Source organism: Monomorium pharaonis, chromosome 2, assembly GCF_013373865.1.
Source record: "Monomorium pharaonis isolate MP-MQ-018 chromosome 2, ASM1337386v2, whole genome shotgun sequence".
NCBI lineage: Eukaryota > Metazoa > Arthropoda > Insecta > Hymenoptera > Formicidae > Monomorium > Monomorium pharaonis.
The window spans coordinates 22,853,185-22,859,648 of NC_050468.1; the positions used below are offsets into that span (position 1 = coordinate 22,853,185).

The 6,464-nt window shown below is 37.3% G+C and overlaps 1 protein-coding gene across 2 annotated transcripts in view; it reads right to left on the reverse strand.

Moving 5' to 3' along the window:
* The window catches only part of LOC105829082 (1-phosphatidylinositol 4,5-bisphosphate phosphodiesterase epsilon-1), a 135,299-nt gene extending 131,880 nt beyond the window's left edge, over positions 1 to 3,419 (reverse strand). The window contains exons 1-2 of one of the 2 annotated variants that reach the window (XM_036283297.1): positions 3,020 to 3,419; positions 1,801 to 1,802 (exon numbers count right to left, since the gene is read on the reverse strand). The gene's annotated coding sequence lies outside the window, so the exon portion shown is untranslated. The remainder of the gene's footprint in view (positions 1 to 1,800; positions 1,803 to 3,019) is intronic. The other variant, XM_028194544.2, reaches the window with a different exon arrangement.
* Between the last annotated feature and the right edge of the window lie 3,045 nt (positions 3,420 to 6,464).

Below are 6,464 nucleotides of genomic sequence, written 5' to 3' on the forward strand. Positions count from 1 at the left end.
AATAACAAAGAGTAAGCGTTTTGTCAGTCTGTGTTTATACACTGATTACAAACTATTTTTTTCAAATTGTATTACAGAAGTCCTTGTAAATCCGTAGAGATATGATAATAATATCTATTATCATTATTGTTATAAAATAACGAGCGTAATTTTATTAGAATACAAAGATATAACGTTGACAATAATTTCAGTCTATTTTGTAGAAATATCATGAATACCCGTACGCGGAAACACATGAAAAATACGTAAACTAAAGGGAATGAAATGAAGCAAATTTGTTACAAAAGCGTCTTTATTTTTTCATTCATATAATTAAATTAAAATGAATAAGAGATGTATGACAGAATAAAAAGTATGCAAAAGATAGAATAGAAATTTATTTATATTTATTCAGGTCAACAAAATTTTTCTTCTTTTTTTCTTCAGACAGTGAATTGAAGAGAAAAATGTTTTGATAATACTTGTACCAATTGTCTAATATTCTTTGATTAATGATCTTGTATTTTAATTGCCATTTCTTCTTTGTTGTAAAATTAATTTATTATTGTATTAGGATAAAATACTAGAAGATATTATACATGTAGAAAGGCATTATGCATTTGTATTTTTGAAAATTGATTATATACATTGAGAACACGACAGTAAATTATCTAAGAAAATACAATAATCTTAATGTGTCTAAATCATTATTTAAGTATAGATGAATTTAATTTTCTTAATTTATGTAATCTTTACAAATTTGTAATTTGTAGTCCTAAATATGTCTATTTTATTAGTGTATTATTATACTACATATATAATAAATCGAAATCAATGTATTATTTATTGAAAGATAAACAATCGCAGTTATAAGTGTAGCACTTTAAATGAATAAGATTTCAATGATTCAGATTTAGAAAGTACGTCTGTATTGTTATATAAATAAGTCTAATTGTAGAAAATATAAGAATAAACAAATTGTACATAATACGATCATATATAAAAGCGCTTAGGTATTTAAGTCACATCATAAGCATTATAAAACTTTGCATTACGTTTTAATTACTAACATAAATGGTTCTATGTAAAACGTGAAAGATTTATATTATTATTTTTATAGAGCTATGCATCTACTTTAAATTTGAAAGTTCTATAATAATATATGCGTAGTCTATTTAATATTTTAGCTTTGATATAGGTCCAAGGTACTTAAAAATTTATTATACTGGACGTAGGTCTTTCAAATTCATGCCGCGATAAAAATGGAAACACATAATTGTTATCTACTTCACCTCAATCATTTCTTCAAAAGGTACACTGAAAATACTGTCTCTAAATTCAATAACTTTCACGCAATGCGAAAATGTCAACCTGAATTATGGTTACACGCTGTAAAGATCTTAAAACTAAAGATAAAGATTTAAAACCCACGCATCTTTGGCAAATTTTCTCTCATCTTTAATGTTCACCAGACATATTTAAACGCTTGAGAAATTTGAGTTACTTCGATGATTAAATTTATTCGTGCAATTAGTGTAGATCGAAGATTTCAGATAGTTGCAATAAATATAAAACATGAAATATGCAGTAAATCAAATTATAAATTTAGTGGACTTTAGATAAACCATATTTTTTTGGTGTACATTTAACATTAATGTTGTATTTTATTTTGCCATAATTTTAAGTCTGTTAAAAAGAATTAAGAACATAAAAGTTTAAAAGTAAGATATTCAATTATTGCTGAATTCATAAAGAAGATATGGATCGATAACACTAAGGGATAATGAAGTAATGAATAACGCAGAAAATTGTAAAGAGAACTTCTTAAGTTCAGTTTAGACTTTACATGAAAATTATCGATAAATTAAAAATTAAAAATGTTTCTTTATTTCATTGATCCATGTATAAAATAGATGTCTGCTAATTATTTAAAAGCAATTTGATCATTATTCATTAGTATTTGAAACGATCCACTCTGTATTACAAAATATGAAGTGAATCATTTCAAATACGATAGATTCCTCGGGGAACATGGAATTGATATTCCCCTAGTGAAAATTTGATGAGAGGTTTAATTACAGAGATACTTAACGTCATGAATTAAAGGGCTTAGGCAAATTAAGTTTCCAAAATGTAAGGAGGTAACATACTAATTTCTCAATTAATTTCAGTCACATTCTGCCATAACACAACTTGACGCGAGCTTTAGTCGCTCTTTAATCGAGTGTCGACAATTAAAAGGTTCCGATGTGCATTGCGAATTTCTCCAAAATTTCCATTTGAAAGCAGTAGAGAACAAATTGTGTAGTCGGGTAATCAACGTGTTTTTCCGACAATAGGTCATGCTAGCGAATAGCGAAAAGTTAGCCGATTTAAATCAGAAACTGATTTAAACGTGAAATGGGATCGTGCGATTTTGGTCAGTTTAATCTTCAATGTTCTAAGATATTAAGATATATCGGTTTTTATATGTATTTAATTTATATGTTTTTATATGTAATTATCTTTCCTTACTTATAATAACAAAATCCGAAAATTTACCGCAAATTTATCTGTTTTCTTAAAAAACATACAATTTTTTGTAATCATAGTCATTTTTTGTAGTCGGAACTTGAAATTATTGTAAATTTACCAATTTTCCCTCCCCCTCCCCTCTTTTTCTCTCCCTTCCAATCCCTGCACATAAATCTCACGAGATTTGCCGAACGCGCACTATGTCGCGTTTAAATCTCCGCCTCTGATATTGCCGAGTCTTTCGCATGCCTTCACGTAGAAAGGAATGTGATTAATCGGAGCAATTCCCAATTAATCAGAGCTTCTGCCCTCGTCGGCGATCGGCGATAGGTATCGCGTTGCCAGAAAGTGAAACACTCGGAATCCACATACGTGAGAAAGAGGAGCGTAAAAGGTCCGGAGCGCAGACGGAATTGTGGATGGGAAAGGGACAAAGGGAGAGTTTTGGATCTCCTCCCGTCATGCTTTTCTTCCCCCCGGGCCCCTTTCTCCTTTCACATTAAGCCCAACCACTTTATCTACTCACTTTTTGTCGCAGCGCAACACTTTCCACTTGCGACCCTCGTGCGTAGGCGTTGTTGTTTATACTGCGTGCGGCCGAGTAAAAGTAGCGACGACGCGCGACGTTCGTAACGGAATGACGGGAAGAAGGAAACGTGAAGAGATAATACGGACAGAGAGAGATAAAAGGGAAGAAAAAAAGATAGAGAAAGAGAGAAGCGGGATACGGGGGGACGGTAGGAGAGGACGAGTACTACGCGTCACGCGTGGATCTCACCCTCGCCGGGACACCGGACGTGGACGTTCGGGGAAGGGGGAGGTGGCGACGGCGACGGCGACGGCGGTGATTTTACGCGCGTTTCACAGGTACGTCCAGACACAACTATAACGTGCGCACGCGACGACGGTCGGGACGATACTGCGCCCTATTGGACGGCCCTGCGCAAATATAATGGCGCCCCTCTCCTGCGGTACGTCCACCCCAACCTCGACGTCGGCGTCGGTGCCACACCGCTAACCCCCCTCGCGATCTCCCGTATGCGTCCCACCCTCGTCGGGACTGGTTCGTCCGTCGGGGGGGAGAGGGAGGGGGAGGTCGCCTCTTCTTCCTATCCTTTTATCTTCCGCCCTCCGTCACCCTCGGCCATCCTCCGCGACGGCCACCCCTTAACTCCCCCCTGGCGCCCTCGCGGCAACCCTTCTTCCACACGCCCGACCTGTTCTTGCCGCTCTTCCTCGTCTTTTTCTCTCGCCGCTGGTCACCGCGTCGACCCTCACGGGATTCCCGAAGGCTCTCTCTCTCTCTCTCTTTCTCTCTCTTTTTCTTTTACGACAACAACGCAACGGGCGCAACGGCGAGCGCTTCCGGTGCGCATCGATAACCACTTCCGTTCGCGCTCGAACGGCTTGACTCGGCTCTTTTCTCTCGTTCACTCCCGGGGTGGAGAACGATCCCTTTCCTCCCTCTCTCTCTCCCTTCCTCCCTCAAGCCCTCTACACGTGCCCCGCGGGATAAACACCGGGGGTAATCGCGTGCGGTTGGAGTACGGGAACGGTTCGCTCGAGATATGCGCGCGCTCATTAACCCTTCTTGGCATTTTTGCCGGATGAACGGATTTTAATTGCATGACTGGCTTGTGCAGGAGGAAAGCCCGGAATAGCCAACCGCGCGCGTGGTTATAGGTACCCCTTTCGCTTTGCGCGGGTCCGACGCTGGGAACGACGTCCTGAAAATTGCCGGCGTGTATTTAAGGATCGCTCTCTCGTCGGGGCGGCAAATGGTATATTTCAAGGATTTCCGCCGAGCGACAGGTGCATATTTTAAGACGTCCTCAGACCACGAGAAGGGTTTTTTCCCCGCGCTCACGTCCCAGTTACAACTTTATTACACATATACTCGCACGCCTTTACGCGCATTATTTGATTTCATGCCGTTTTATAACCTCAGAGCGATTTATCCAGGGGGAAAAATTGAGAGAGGATTTTTTTTTCTATATCGCCGTTGTGCGAATATTGTATAATTTGCCCTTTCTATTAAATATGAAACGACAAATGTAATAAATGTTAAAATGCACTCTGGTAATTTCGATAGAAGATTGCGCTCAATGCAAACGTACTCGAAACGTGTGTGTGTGTGGATTATATTTATCCGCTAATATAAAATACGTAAACCCTGGCGCATACGCGAGCAAACTGGTTTTTGCATAATTGTGGTATAGAGCAAAAATTATAATTTACCTTGAAGATATTCTGTAGCCTTATTGTTTACCGCAAAGGGGTTGATGTAATAAAGGACTTGATTTTTCCAACATTTTCCATTGCTAAAATTGGTCTAAAGTTCATAAGAGCGTAAGATTTGTGGCCCCTTTAAAAGAGCTCGCCCTCTTGAGTTTGTTTTCGCTCTGGTGTTAACGTTATTTATTCACTTTATCGCGCGAATAAAATACAAAGAGAATGTAAAACGATTAATAAAGAGTGATGTACGTGATAAAATGCTACACCGAGCATAATATAATCAACACGTAACATTTGGCCCTCTTTAAGTCCCATTCGTTAATATTTAACTGCAAAATATAGTTAAAGTAGTTAATGTAATAGAATTTGCTCGGTAATTATATTGAATTAATATAATCAAGCTTGTATTTCCGAGTAGACGTGGGTCGTAAAAGTAAAACTTTTACACGCATTTACCTCCGGCACTTTTCCGAAATGGCATATAATGTTAGATTTCACTTTCCGTGGAGTTTTGAAATAGTGCTGAAGCACTTTTAACTATGTACTCTACATTGAATACTTTATAAATTCTTTTGCTACTGAACATAAACCCACCTTTGAATGATCTATAATTTACGTATTGGATTTTAGAATTTAATTTATAATTTCGCTGTATTTTGGTATTATTTGACATTATTCGAGATATATTTTCGTATATATAATGCCCTTTAATAATAAAGCTTTAAATAAAATTTAACGAAAGATATATTTTATGCATACGTTTGTGTGTTTTAAATCATTTAAAACGAATTTAGGATGTATCATGTATCTCTTATAGTGCTGTTTCAATTCAATTTTCATATTTAATGTTTCGATAATGCAGCTGGAACGACTTATTTTTGGAAATGACGATCAATAATGCGTATCAATTTGTTTTGAGATCGCTGCAAAACCAACAAGCAAGTACTCAACCAACGTCAAGTCTGCCTTATCACAATGCGTGTCTTCGATAGGAGAACGCCTTTGATCGAATCCCGGGGGTGCAGACCTACCAAGAAATGTCGGAAGTAATCTGCTTTGTGAGCGCGGCGACAAAAATGTTTATCATACTCCACTGTTGATCTCGCTACGGGGCACAAATAATAAAGCTTATCGACCTGCCGGGATATCACGAATAAATCTTGGAACTCCATTTCCTCTTGAATGACAACATCGTGCGAGTTATCGTGCGATGTTTTCACGTAAAAGAGGAAGAGGGAAAAGAGAGGCGAGAGAGAAAGAGGAGGGGGGGCGTGAGCGATATCTGGCATTTCCCATTTTCGCGTGCTGTCGTCAGTAGGTCGCTGAAACCTACGACAGGTGTTACGCAGGTGGACGATTGTTTCGAAAAGAATCGACATTGCATGTCTGGAACAAGCGATACAAGTGCTCAGAGGAAAAGGCAACCTTTGATCTTTCTCTCTACAACAGAGAAAAAAGAAAGGAAAATAAAAGGATCCCCTTATAATTGTTAATTAGTCTACCTCGACAGTAATATAATATAATAACTGTTAAAATTAACAAATTCGCTTTTGTGCCGATAAACTTTCATCCAGAACAGTCTTACAAGCAATTAATAGACTTTGGAAAATTTATTGACTATATTTTTATTATATATTATTATAACAATACGTACGTATGGACATTTGTTGACATTAACGCGGATTAAATTACGTCATTACAATTAAGTTTTGAATTCATTGAATGTTAAATATTTC